At 44.3% G+C, this 14,713-nt stretch overlaps 1 long non-coding RNA gene across 1 annotated transcript; it reads left to right on the top strand.

Annotated features, from left to right (window-relative positions):
* The first annotated feature begins 368 nt into the window (after positions 1 to 368).
* On the top strand, positions 369 to 12,318 carry LOC111927135 (uncharacterized). The gene is made up of 3 exons (XR_002863401.2): positions 369 to 3,104; positions 8,838 to 9,028; positions 10,132 to 12,318. It is a non-coding gene; the product is annotated as an uncharacterized LOC111927135 (long non-coding RNA).
* The last annotated feature ends 2,395 nt before the right edge of the window (positions 12,319 to 14,713 follow it).

The following is a 14,713-nucleotide window of genomic DNA, read 5'->3' as shown; positions in this document are numbered from 1 at the left end:
CCTCCTCTTGTTCTGTATTTGTAGACTAGACAAAACCTCAACAGCTAGGAGAATAAATGAATAGAGAAGTCATGTGGACCAAAAGCAGTAGCGGACACTGACACTGGATGACATCTTGGGATAGCATTGAATGTACATTCAAAAGAAAAGTGATGAGGCCATTTAATCAATAAATGTTATTGAATTTTTTGTCCTTTCATCTTCTGATACCAACTCTTTGTGCCTAAGACACAGAAACAGGCACTCTATGTCACTCTCAGTCACAGGTGGGATAGTTCTAGCTCCTGAAAACCCACAGGAGCCATGCTAAAAGAAACAGGCTTGGAAGATTGATCTATGGCTTAATAAAACTATTTCCACTTATGCAGGTTCATGGATTCTAGAATAAATAAGATTTTCATCCTTCTTGACTCCTCTGGGGTCTTTACACGTGGAATGGTGTGCTCCCTAAGAGTGGGCCAAAGGGAGAGCCTATATTCTCTCTGTACTGGGCAGCCTGCCTCAACCTGCTCTGCCACACTTCTCCTCTTTTGTATTCTTAAACATTACACCCATTGATAATATCAAGCGAGAAACTCACATTACGGAGATTTCTCCATGCAAGCACGTTTAAAACACCAGGCAATTTCAGTTAGCTTCAGTGCAATGGTTTTGGGCAATAAAGACACAAGGTTTTTGTTAGTGTATTGAAGCTGTTACAGAATAAAACTTGGTTATGATATGGTCTGAAATGTCTTGCTGGTTCTGTTATGCCTTTTTGCACAGTAAGTGAATTAGAAAAATGGCTAGTGAAGATTCCTCTTGAGAACTTGTTCCCTATCCTTAAAGTGATACCAAGAGGTCTCATTGTAATTTTTAATTATCTTCTAGCCCTCCAGTGGAAGGTAACAGATTTATTTATTGTAACTGATAATAATGAAAAGATGGACTCTGGGCCTAGTTTTGATTTTTTTTTAAAAAGTATTCAAATCTGGAAGAAGTCTAAATTCACATAAGTCTATAAAAATATACTAGAAGCTGTGAAGTGAAAATATTTTATTTTAGCAACATAGAATACTTTGGATTGGAAGGGACCTCTGGAGCCCTATGGTACAACCCCCTGCTCATAACTGGACCAGCTCTTACACTAGTTCAGGCTCCATAGTCCTGTATTCAACTGAGATAGAATATAACTGAGTTGGGGTTCTTATGCTTTCTCTTACACAAATAATTTACAAAACAAAAATACAGTCTTAATTCTAAAAAAGGGTTGCCTGACAGTGTAGGAATTTTGCTTTCAATGGCAAAATTTTGTTTGCCTTTGAAATTCCTTGACACATCTCAATAGCAAGGAGAAATCAAAAAATCACTGTTTATAATCCTGAAGAAATAAAAGCATAGAAGAAGTCAAATCTCATCATTATTTTTAAGACAAAATTGAAGCGATGATGACATTCTTAGCTGTGAAAAATACGATTCTAAGTATGACTTTAGATACATGGAAAAAGTTCTATGCGAAGTCATTGGGAAAAAAACCCTCAAACAAAAATCCTTAAAATATATTAAATGTACTGTGTACTTTCACAGGTTTTTAATTTTCAATCTCATGTTTGCATGGCAAAACTGAGTGCCATTCAGTGGGCTCATTATGATGACTCAAATCTACATAGGAAGAGGACCACACAGAAGAAAGGTTTCTTTTCTCTGTGTTTTTAACAATTATGCCAAACTTTTATTATAAAAAAGTGTTGTTGAAATTTTGAGGGTTTTTATAAGACATTAACCATATCAAACCTGTCTTCAATGCTATTTAAAACAAAAGTATCTGAATTAGATTTTCTAGCCCTTTTGTTTGTTTTTATTCAAGTTCTGCAACTGTTAATGTAAACATTTTCTCTTTTAACTGCAATATTTTCATTTTAGATGAATGTCCTCCTTCATCTCCAACACTCCCAACACCATATGAATGAAACTACATTTAACAGCCAGCTTGCACATTCTGGTGGAGACTTACCCAATGCTCTGGTCTTACAACTCATGTTATTCCTTATACTTTCCTTCCTACCCTTGTCTGTTATTTCTCCCATCTTTCATGACACAGAAAATATAAAGTAAATACTGCAAGGGAGATTCTGCATGTTTTTCCTGTACCGTATTGTCTTGCCCACACACATTTGGAAGGATGAATAAGTAAAAAAATGTTTCACCTGTCCAGGCTTCTCATCACATATACATTTACAATTTTGCCAAAAAGACATCTAACTTGTGTTTAACTTCTGAAAACCAAAATGTTGCACCTTAAACCATCTTTCACTACATTTCTATACAGTTCACTTATTACAAACCCATCCTACCCAGAAAACACAGAGGAATATGCAGGTCTTGAACTGAAGAGCCATCTGAAACATCTTCAAGGCTAGAAAGAGAGAAGCAAGGCATGGGATCAGGGCCATCTCATGTGAGAGCTGAGGCTCAGTGTTGGACCAAACCCACAACTGCTATGAGTTGTCCCGGCTCCACAGCAGTTTCCACAGAGTGAGAGTGCCAGTCACCAACACTCTGGTTTGGGGGCTGCTAACCAAAATGCAGGCCTTGGACTGGATCATTTCAATAAATTCAGATGCACAGATCACGGTACAGTTGGAAAGGTCTATGTGCCCACCTCCTGTTGTTTCTGCCACCTGTTTTGGCAGAAACAACAAAATAGGTTTTGTGTGCGTGCCTGTGTGTATTGCATAATTCACGATCCAAACTGAATCCAAAATATTTGGATGGCAGCCCGTCCCACATTTGCTTGGTGGAGCTGGAGAGGCATGCCAAGAGCAGCACCAACAGCTGGCGGCCCATGATGCTCCGACCCCCAGGCTGGAGACACAATCCAGAGACTGTGCAAGTAAAAAGGGTCCTGGCTTTTTAAACCAGCTCTGTAGGCAGCTGAGGTCTGCGCTGGTGAAAGCAAAGCAAGGGATCGCTTTCAGCCCAGATACAGACCACCTCTCCTACCAAAGCTCTGCAGGTCATTCATTTTATTGAATATTTATTTTAGTGGTGACCAGGAAGCATTTCACAAGTCACTGCTGTTGTACAGTTGGAAGCTCAGCTCAACCACACTTGAGAACAGCAAGGTAAGGACTTGTAGTGTTTTATGCGCAACTCTAAATGTTCTTTTGCCTTTCAGTGCTTCTTGCAATGCAGGATTTAATTTGACCTGGTATAATATACACTTGCATCATTAACAATTACCAGTCATTGTTCCATTTGAATTTCTCTTGCTAATTAGATTCACTCCGACAATCTGTATGGCCCATAAACACAACCCCAAAAGGAGTATCTTCCCACAGTGAACAGAATGGAATATGAATAATCAGTTTAATAATTGTATTTGACTTAGCTTCTCAACACCAACATGTTAATCAAGAGCCTGCCAGGGCTCCCTGGTGGGAGAGTCCCGCTCTGCTCCCGACTGTTCTCGTGAGAGGAGCCGGAGCTCGCCTGACTGCTTTGCCAAGGCTGCAAATGCCGTGTGGGTCTTACACAAGCATTGAGAGCCACCACTTTTAATTCTTGCCGTTTTTCATAAGCACCCAGCTTTTCTCTGTCTCACTTACTCTTCTCTCACATTCTTGCCTTTCTCTCTCACCCCTCTCTTTAGAAAGGCAGTAGTGATGGAGACATTAGCTCCTAGAGGAGCTGAAGAAATTCTGGAATGTAACCTTGCAGTCCCTCTGTGAAAGGTCCTGCAGCCCCAAGCACTTCTGCTCCCCTTGCTGACCTGAGTATTTGGGCAACAAACCTGGGCTGGAAACCATTTCTTGGCCACTTGCTGGGCCATGTCTGACAGCTCACTACAACAGCCCCTCTCCCAGTGCATCTCCAGCAAAGGCAGCAATGTCGCTTCCAGACCCAGGTTGCTCCATATCTGACTGGCCTGAAGCACAGCCAGAGGGTCAGATTCTGCTCGTACCTGTTTGGTTAGGCTTCACCTGGAGCCCTCCTGCAAATTCCCTTCTCCACAACACACGTGTGAAAACTCTGGTAATTGCTAGGCAGAGCAAGATATAGCTGGTTGCTTTGGCTATGAATCATGCAGACAGGCAGTTGTTTTTATTCATTTTTTCATTGCTTTTCCAAGCTTTAAGGAAAAACATTAAAACAAATGCAATTGCACGCCACTGTGACTGCTCCTCACAGAATGCCGCTGTCGGAGTCGGACCCCTGATGCTACAGCTCAGCTGCCAGGGACTGGGGGTGGAAGAGCTGGCAGCTCCCAGGACAGAGAGTGGAATGTTGCTCCCAGGTTCATTTGGTACCAAAGCATTGGGAGGCACCACTGAGCTTTTCTCCATCCTCCACCCTACCCCTGTTTATGCTTCTTGTTCCAGGGGCTGCTTTTGACCCTAATCCAAAGAAAATAGATGTGGATGTGCTAGTGGCTGGCAACAATTGGGAGCTGGCCTTAGGCTGGAGCAGGTAGCACTTTGATACTTGTGACAGCAGGAGGATGCCTGTTTCATCAAATGCCAGCCCCACCACCACATGCATGTGCTCCAGTAACTACCCATGGCCTCCTGGGAAAGAGTGTCTCTGTTCTCCAGGTCTCCCTTGCAGGTCTCTGCTGCTCTGCTGTTAACACATCTTTCCCAAAAAAAGAGGGGTAGGAAGAGAGGAGGGTTGATCTGGGCACTTCCTCTTCTTAGTTGGAAATAGGTGCAACATCAGAATCAAGATGGTAGCACGCAACTCCCCTGTGAGTATCTAACGCTGATTTTTCTTTATCCTCAGTTCTTTTCCCAACTGATTCACTCACTGTTAATAGCAAAAGCCACCTCTGACATCAGTTTTCACCTGCATGACCCTTTGTCTTTTACTTGAATGTCACCCTCCTTTTATTACAGCCATTCTCCAGGTGCCCTGCTCATCCTGCCTGGCCTGCAAACCACCTCCATGCCAGCAGTGCCTCATGGATTTGTGCAGCACATTTCATCAGCACAGTGTTCACATGGGTCAGGAGCATGCCATTAACGCAAACAGTGGAACAAAATTGGTCCCAAAACTCCTGCTTGAAGAACTCTCACACATAACTTCTGACCTGAGATCTCCAGCCTCAGCACTCATTGTCTCCTCCTCTTACCAACAACACAATTTCTCTAATAATCTATTTTGTCTCCAGCAACATCAGTGGTTTCTCACTTGACATCACAGCAAGTACATTAAAGTAGTCTAGATAAAGGAAATCTGGCAGATATCACCTGTCTGGAAAAATAATTGTTTTATCAAAGAGAACCATCGGGTTAGTCTGGCAGGATGTGCCTTTAGTTGCATTTCATCCCATTTTTGATGTACCTTTGCATTTTTAATTAACCTTCAAGGCACGTTCCAAAGCCCTGCATACCAGTGAGGTCAGAGTTACAAGGACGCCGATGGTTGGCGGGATTATTTTTTAACCCTGCACAGCTGAACACGATGTAATGGATATCCTGCAGTCACAGGGTCCTTCTCTGACTTGGCAGATGTGTAAAAACAGTTGCTAGTAGACGTGCCATCGCTCATGCTGGTCTTTCCAGAACTCCTGGACAGGCGTGACCTGCCTTCCCGAGAGGAACGTCGCCTGCTCTTTGAGCACAGTAGCAATTCTATTTCCATATCCCTGTTCCCATTAACCAGCCTTCTTTTACCCCTAGGATTTGTCTTCCTTAAACCAGAGCAGAGGTAAAATACTCCTTTGATTGCAGGCCATACCTAAATTATCTTTAATCTCATTTACTGCACAGCAGCCTGACTTTGCTTTTCTTCCTTTCTTACACTGAAGAAGTTTTTTCCCATTTTTTTCCGGAATGCTTTGCAAGTTTCAGTTTAGGTTTGCTTCCTATGCTTACACTAGAGTTTTTCAGCCTCTAAATGATAAAGTCCTCTTTCTGTAAGGCTCTTCAGGATTAACCAGAGAACTGGGCACCCCAGCCACATGGAGAGACCAGGCAGGGTGCAGGCTGCCTCACCTCCACACCTCTGTCTGTGCCTCCCCTGCACAGAAGCCTCCACTTTCTCCACTTGAGTCAGCTTTGCTGAGGAACATTTCCCCACTTGTCAGCTTGCCCGCTGGCAAACCGAGCCTCAGACACACACGTATTTGTGTTTATTCTCCCCATTTGCTTCAAACAGGGAGAGTTACTTAGTTCAAAGCTCTGCTCTGTGACTAGATCTCTCGTAACTTAATTGCACATCAAAACAACATCGCCTTGTATGACTTCGCTGATGAAGATGTTTGTTGGTTGTCAAATCAAGGATATCTGGGCCCTACCATTGCTAGCTTGAAACATCATTGAGTAATGAAGTCTCTTCAGATTGCCAAAGCACTGAATGAAGATCTGAATAATTTCCAAAAGACTTTTTATCTCAGCCAAAAACATGAACAGCAGGTAAATGAGTGAAGAGAAAGTGTACTTTCTCTACTGACTGACCCCACAGCTTTTTTCCTGCTGAGTTTCAGAGGCCATGGGACCATCAGAAATGCAAAAGCTACTCAGCAAAAGATTGTCAGAGACTTCTTTGCTAGTAACTTTGTGCTTATCATCCTGAGGTGTTCTAAGGCATGTCAGAAAATGCCCTTGCCACCTGCAGAACAGAAGCAGGCCAAGTCCAAAAGGTGCTAGAGAAGGTTTTTCTTGGCTGTACTCTCCAGTGCAGATGTGTGTGTGTTTGCAACCTCTGCACAAAGGACTGTCTGGCCTTGCCTGCATGAAGTTGGGAAAGTGATTCTTTCAAGATCTGCTCTTAATTTCATCTGTCCTCATCAAATACTGCTATCCTCCAAATCCTGCTGGATGTGTCAGCCTAGCAGTTAAAGAAAAGATCTTCTCCTCACAAGAGCAGACAAACCACAAGTCCTGTCATGAAGAACAGAATAGAATGTGAATAGAATCATAGAACGGTTTGGGCTGGAAGGGACCTTAGAGATCATCTGGTTCAACCTCCTGCCATGGCCAGGGATACTTTCCACTAGACCAGATAGCTCACAGTCCCATCCAGCCTGGTCTTGAACACTTCCTGGGATGGGGTTTCCACAGCTTCTCTGGGCAACCTGTTCCAGTGTCTCACCACTCTCATAGTGAAGAATTTCTTCTTGATATCTAATCTAAACCTGTCCTCTTCCAGTTCAAAGCCATTCCCCCTCGTCCTTTCACTTCATGCCCTTGAACAAGTCCCTCTCCAGATCTCTTGTAGCCCCTTTTAGGCGCTGAAATATCCTGTAGGGTCTCCCCAGAGCTTTCTCTTCTCCGGACTGAACAGCCCCAACTCTCTCAGCCTGTGTCCATAGGACAGGTGCTCCAGTCCTCTGATCATCAAACCGTACAGGAACTGAAGAAGTGAAGTCAGTCCACGCATCCTACAGCACACCCTGTAGGGTGCTATAGGACACCAGTCACATAAAACATCTGAGATGTTCCCATCTGAATCCAAGCCATAGCAGAGACACCCTGGCATGGCCAGCTCCACGTCTCTCATTCTGCACTCAGCAGCCAGATGCGAAACAACAATTACATTGTGAAATGTCATGGGTCTACTGGGAAGCAAAAACACATCAATACTGTCTCCTGGTTGCATCGAGCCATGATGATTTTGCTTGACTGCATGCCTGGATGAAACAACAGAGAACACAAACAGAGATGGGGCCAGAGCTTGCATGTGCACTACTTTAATCTTCCTGCCTTTCCAGCGCACCCATCGCAGCAGCGTCTGGGTGATAACTCTGTCTCTTTGCAAAACAGGAAGACCGTGGGCTGGCTGGCTTCTCTGATGAGCTATAAATTACAGGGGTTTTACCTGGCTGCCAGCCTCGCTGTGCACTAGGCAAGGCAGGCGCTAATGCAGGGTGCTGCGGTGGCCGGCGATAGGATAATTACTGTTATTGCATTAGGACAGAATAGCTGAGACTTAAGAGCCGGAGGGAAAAAGAGTCCCAGAAATTGGAGCACCGAAGGCATTGCTAGCTCCATGCACACAAAGGCGACCGACCTATAAATAATCTGACCTCTTTGTTCCAGTAAAATGGCACAAGAATTAAGACCCCGGTTCAGGAAGAAACTTAAAATGCATGACTAAACTCGGCATAGCTGAACAGACCTATTGACATGCCGGGGCCCCGAAGGCATTTCTGCTCTGTGAGCCTTTGTGCTCACCTGCGAGAGCGGCTGCTGGAGGTGTCCCGCTGGCAGAGCTGCTTTCCAGAGGCTGTGGGGGGCCAGCTTAATTACTGCAGGTAAAGGAGCAAAAGCACCCTGCCAAATTTCAAGTGGGACTTCTCAACAGTCTCTAGGCTTCCTCTGCTTTCCAAGGTACAGCTAAAGAAAGAGGTTAACCTCTGTTAACCTCAGCTACCTGATAGTAGTTGGCAATTTGAAAATTAAAAGCTGACATGTAGAGCAAAAATATGAAGTGTTAGAACATGAGCCTAACAAATGTAGCCCAGAAATTTTCCAGTAAAACAAACCCAGAGCAAATCAGAGACCAAAAAAAGACACGTTAACCAGCAGCTGGGCAGGTCATCTCTAGGTTAGCTTCACCCTGCACGTATATCATCTCTCAACTTTAGGGAGAAAATGCACCCGAAGATGTGCTTGTTCAAATTAAAAGACTTGTTGTTAGGCTCAGAAAGCCCTTGAAATCCTTGATAAAGTAAAACTAGAACTATTTGTGAAAAGAAAGCTTTGATGGTTGCCTGAGGTGGGAAGTAGCACTATTTATAAATATTTTTCTCCTAGCTCTTGATCACAGAGACTTAGAAAAAGTATACCTGAAAATTATTAGTAAATATAAATATATTATAAACCCTTCCTTGCTCTTTCTTTTTATCTTTGCAGTAGAGAGTAAATAACTATTTTCCTCATGCTGGAGGTGGGGAGTAAGCATGGAGAAGGTGTAAGATTGACTCAGCATCACCCACCACCAGCCCCTGGCCTGGCCCCCCCAAGTCTGGGATCCACAACAAATACATGTGTCCCAGGGAAGACATATGCAGGGTGGGTGTAAGAGCCATTCTGTTCCTTGGCAGGTGAGTAACAGGGTTTGGTAAGCAAACTTGGGTCAAGTGGGGTGTCAGACTTGATTGTGTGCTACTGGTTCAGCAACTTAGCAGTTGGCTGGCAAAACAATAATCCAGCAGCCTTTTTCCCTGGTGAGGGGGAAACAATAGCAAATGCAAAGTGATCTGCCAGAAAGTTTGCAGTGGACATTTGGACAAATTCAGGAAGTCCAGCCACTCTCATTTGTGCTGTGAACACCTGGACGACAGGGAGCTCTCAGGTGCACACCTGTCCCTTTTGCCTGCACTGGCTTTTGTTGCATTCAGGGACAATAAGGGTGAGGAAAGAGCCACATTCTTCTCTTGTGACTGCTTATCCCAATCTGCAGCACCTCTCCAGCAGCCTCCCCCATGCCCCACACGTATACACAGCCCTGAAAGCAAGCACTTTAAGACTGGAAGTGTAATCCAAATTTGCACTGTCATTTTCCCTAGGTAGCTCAGTCTTTAGTTACTGTGGAGCAATTAGGAACTAGCAGGTCTAGCAGAGAGATCTAGCAGAGGGACAGAGTGTTTTCTGGTGGCTTTTTCCAGGCTCCCAGGACAATTTTGGCTATTGTCCTGTGCGGCTCACAGCCCCGTCACGGTGTTATCTGTCAGGAACTCAGGAGCCCAAAGCTCTGCAGCCACAGGTTGTGTGTGCCCTGTGTTTATACCGTTTCCCGCTGGGAGCCGTGATGTTAAAAGCTGTATTGTCCGTCTGTTTCTCACGCTCCTCCCGTGTGCGTGGCCCCAGTGTCCCAAGGAGCCTTCAGGCTGCTGACAAAGCCAAGAGGCAAAGTTCATCTTTTTGTTCTGAGGCAGCGCAGCGCCTGGCACAACTATTCCTGGTCCCTGACTCAGAGCACAACCATCTTTGAAATAAATAAAACGAAGAAGAACATCTCTGGGCCTATATTTGACACTTGTATTCCCACACCACTTGGCTTTATATAAACATACAAATTGGTATGGTGGTTACTTTGACTCATCTGCTTAGCAATCATTTTATTTTAATCAATATTTATTTAACTCACCAGCTAGACAAAAGCTCCCTAATTTCTTCATCTGATTTAATTGATGTTCCCTGACAGAATGAAGCTAGACTGGATAAGACAGTACAAGCTGTGCCAGTCTTCTTTGGTTTGCATCTCTTTTAACAAGTCCTGTGACTGTCGCAGAGCCAAGGCACATCTTACATCTCGCAGAGGAATTGGGACCATACGTGGCTGTATACCCTGGGACAAAGAGCCAAGAAACACGCCAAAACAATAAGCGTTGACACAATAATTAGCATATTGATTCTCCATGCAAATTACCTCTTCATACATTGTGAAATACTTTGCATCGTCAGAGGACTTCAGAAGAGCCTGGAGTTTCTTACAGGCACCACGAAAATTAAATACACGTCTTCAGTTGTAACATTAAAATACAATTCTGGGTGAAGGATCAGAAAGAAACATGCATGCTGTGCAGATGAAGATGTATGGGATACATCTACCTGACATTCCCACCCCAAAACATAAATTATATTCCTGAAGGAGCTTTCAGGTCATGGATATTTCAGGCCTACTTAGAAGAACATTTTGTTTTTTATTTGAAGGAAATGATCTGTACCTTGTGTCACCTCAACCTCATGCCAAGGGTGAGGAGTGGCTGAAAGAATTGAATCACAAAGCTCAATCTTAGCCCAGTACTCCACTTGCCTGGAAAGAAAGGTTCACTTTAGCACATGTTAAAACACACAGGCTTTCAGAGGAACTAATTTTTCAAGCTCAGTCACAAGTGCAGGGGGAAAAATGAACTCTCACATTTACATCAGTGGAGTCATACAGTAACTATGATCTTGAAGTCAACACGTGGAAAAGCTTAAGTGAAGCAACCTGTAACTTGCTGCCCAGATTAGTTCATGCCCAGCTTTCTGCCAGCATTTAAAGTCTTTGTGAAATGCTAAAGTGTAAAGGGCAGCACTGTCTCTCAAGGCCAAAGTCAACTGATACTAGGAATTGGTACAGTAATTTTACAACCATTAACAGCATTAATGACCCTGTGAGCCAAGACAGAAAGCTGCCAGAAAGACCCAGAACTGCCTCTGCAAGGAGGAAAAATTGCCTTGCCTCCACAAGCACACTGCGCTGTTGTAAAAATCATGTAAATATCTCAACTGCAGGCTAAGAGGGCAGAGCTGTCTGCAGTGACAGAGACAGATCCCATCCAGAGACAGATGTGACACCATGGAGCACCCACCAGGACACCTAGATTTGAATGTAGGTCTAGCAGGGTGGTGAGTCCTACAAAGGGAGCTGCTTCTCCACTGCATAGTTTTAGGAGCAGGTTACCACCCTCTAATGGAGGGACCTGAGGCTCATTGAGAAGACCAGAGCTCATAGAGGGTGCCCTTCCCTTTCCCTCTGGGAGTGCCCTTTTGGTGTTCCTCACCTGTGTTGCCACATGCTCACACCACCACAGCCTCTTGATGGGAAAACACCAGCTGCCAGCACATTCAAGTGCTTCAGGTAAGGCTTTGAGGGGGGGACAAAGTGGAAAGGGTCTTGGAAAGACCCAGACCCCACTCCTAAGGGCTCCAGGCAACAGGAGACAAGTGAAGAAATCTCATCTACTCCAAAGGCCCTCAGGCCTGCTCAAGATTTGTTCAAGTTTGGTTTTCTACACAAGCAAGTAGTACAAGGTCAGACACTCTCTGTACAGCAGCTCTCGGAACCACTGCCTGGTTTTGGTTAAGCATGGCAGGACTGAGGATCTCTGTAATCACCCAGTTCCTGGGAATTTTCAAGTAAATGTTACTCTTTCCTGGTTTGCACAGGAAGGCATGACCAGAGGAGTTAGGGGTGCTGGCAGAGGACGTAGAAGTGCATATGGATTCACTGGGTGCCTGCTCCCCCCAGCAGAGGAGCAACTGATTACAGCTGGAATCACAGGACATGCCTGCTCCAAGGCCAAATCCTGGCTTCCAAGCCTGCACATCCAGAAATGAGGGAAGGTCCCAGCCCTGGGGGGTTGAGTGGCACCATATGAAATAGCTTTCATTCTGGTCCAAGTGCAATCCAGCTCCTCTACTCTGTGCCCCAACAAGTCCTGTCTGTCAGCAAAAGCTGCCATCCTTGAAAACAGCCCGTAATTGCAGGCTTTCTGCACTCAGAGGGAAAGGGGAGGGGCTGGATAAAAAAACCACCTTGAGTCTCTGAAACACAGAAAACATGTCCGAGTCGGTTCAATAGCCTTTCACAGACACAATAAAAGATTAATCAAATCATCTACAATGAAAGCAAATTTGGCATCCTTGTCCCTGGGATAGTGGTAATGCAGAACCCTCACATGCATTTTCATACAACTGATGGTATTATTCAGGAAAGGCCTCAAGTACTGTCCTGTGGGAGGTGATAAAAAACCCACCCCAAACCCAAAAGGATCCATGGGCAGAATTGTGATAGAAATTTGCACTTTTCCTGCCTGTGAACAATAATTCATGCAGTTAGTGCTTTATCAGAACTAATTTAACACAGTTTTTCATTTAAACTAGAGGGAAGCAAGTTCAAGTAGGTTTCTCTAACATAAAGGACATCTTTTAACCCAACTTTTGCTCACGTTACCCCACCCCCACCCAATGCTATTAAATGGCTTGAAACATGACACAAAAATACATGTCTTATCATATCAGTTGGCTTTTCTCACTATAGCAGCCCTTATCAACATTCAGCAGCCCTATTAATGCAGTCCCCTTCAATCAGCATGAAAAAGTAGCGCTCCACAGATCTCTGATCCGTCCCTTTCCCAGTATCATAGGCGGTTTCTGGATGCTGAATAAAGAGCAGGAGCTCTTTTAATGCCAGCAGTTTGCTCCTTTACATCTGGTCTGCGTGCCCATGGTCCACAGCCCTCACAGCTTGCTCCATGGCAGACCCCTGAGCTGCCAGTCTCACATGAAGCTGTCCTTCCCTGGATGCAGCTCCTGGAGCCCTGTCCCACTTGTTTCCTTCCAGTGGCAAGGCGGGGACAGCCCTGTGCCTATGCCCTTTGTCCAGCACATACTTTTAGGGGAAGGTTTACCTCTGTAAGTATTACATGTGTTGCACTGCTAAATGCAAACTGCTCTGAAAATACATCGCAGATTTACCTTAATCCTACACTACATTCTTGAGAGATGTGAGGGACCAAAGTGCTAGAAAACCATTCCTCAGGAACTGCCATGATTTTTGTAGAAAAGAACTGTGGAGAACCAAATCTACACAGCCTACTGCAAGAAGCAGAGGTTCAGGAGTCAAACTGTTCAGGAACTGGGAAGCGGACACCCTCAATGGGCACTAAATTTGAATTACAAACCAGACAAGCCCAGACTATGTTGTAGTCCTCAATGAATATATTGGCAAGCCCTTTACTAGCATTTTCTCTTGGGTTATTTTAATTTCATGGGTTGTATTTAATTTGAGATCCCTGAGAAATTACAAAATAATGTAAACAAGTGTTTTCAAAATTGTTTGCATCTCTCCTTTCCCCCCTCCATGGAACTGGGGTGTCCTTGAGATATTATATTGGACCTGAGCCAACAGACTGAGAAATGGGATTGGCAAAAACAGAGGAAGGATGTGGCAACACACCAGTTGAATCTTTTCCCTTGGGGATTTGAGTTTGGTCTGGCCGGAGAGGTTGGCAGGAGGTAAAGGGAACAACCTCTCCACTTCTGCTCCACGTGAAGGCAGGCTTGCAAAGAGGAAGCCTGTTTACTGCCAGTGCCTCTTGGGCAGAGTTTATACCAGGCTTGAGAGGTTATTTGGGGTCCATAGGATACCCCAGGGCTGTGTTTTTCCTCTGAGGCTTCATGCCTCTCTTTCAGGGCATGCAGGTCAGGTAGGGAGACACAATCTCTGCAGACAACTTGTGTTGCAAGACAGAAACTGCAATGCATGGTTGCTAGCTATGAAAAACTATCCAGGGAGAAGGTTTCTCTCTTACGAAATCCACCTCCTGATCATCCTGCAGAAATCATCCTCACCCTTGCTGCCATCCCTCAGCTTTTCAGTTCTGCCTTTGACTTCCTTACTAACTTTTAAGAATGTCTCCACACAAGGCTGCTGAGCAGTGCCAGCTTTGCTACCTTTCCTAAAATGTGCACTCTCAATTAGAGGACAAGAAACCCCAGCACCTATCTCAGCTTCACAGTATTGGTGCAAATGGTTTAAGCTTTACTGGGGCTTATGAGATAGAATTCTAGCTAATCTAAGGTCAATTTCTATAGCCAAAGTGTTAGCTTAGTATTCTTGAGTGCACTGTTTGGTGGTGTTATTGACATATAAAATGGTGAAATGAATGGTGGAACAATCTTCCCTTCAAGTATTTAGTCGTGTGCACAAAAGCAGAGAAGTTTGTACTTCCCTGACAAAGTTGTTTCTCTATTTCCAACATCATTCACCAACAACAACGTCTGGAGAATTATTACACACAAGAAAGAATCATTCCTCAGTTACATGAAACTATATGTGCTTTTTGTAGGGAAGGAGCAAAAAGCAGGTATTTTTATATTGCCTCGAAGCACTGTTAACCATTGTAGGAATGGACTAAATTTGGACTAGTCCCCTAGAGCCCAAACACATGTATTGCCAAATCGTTTCACTTTTTCTAGACTTCTAGTTTGCATTAGGTTGAACATGAAAATAATTT

Source organism: Cyanistes caeruleus, chromosome 2 (genome assembly GCF_971803275.1).
Source record: "Cyanistes caeruleus chromosome 2, bCyaCae1.hap1.1, whole genome shotgun sequence".
In the NCBI taxonomy this organism is placed as follows: Eukaryota; Metazoa; Chordata; class Aves; order Passeriformes; family Paridae; genus Cyanistes; species Cyanistes caeruleus.
This window is presented reverse-complemented; position numbering and strand designations above follow the sequence as displayed.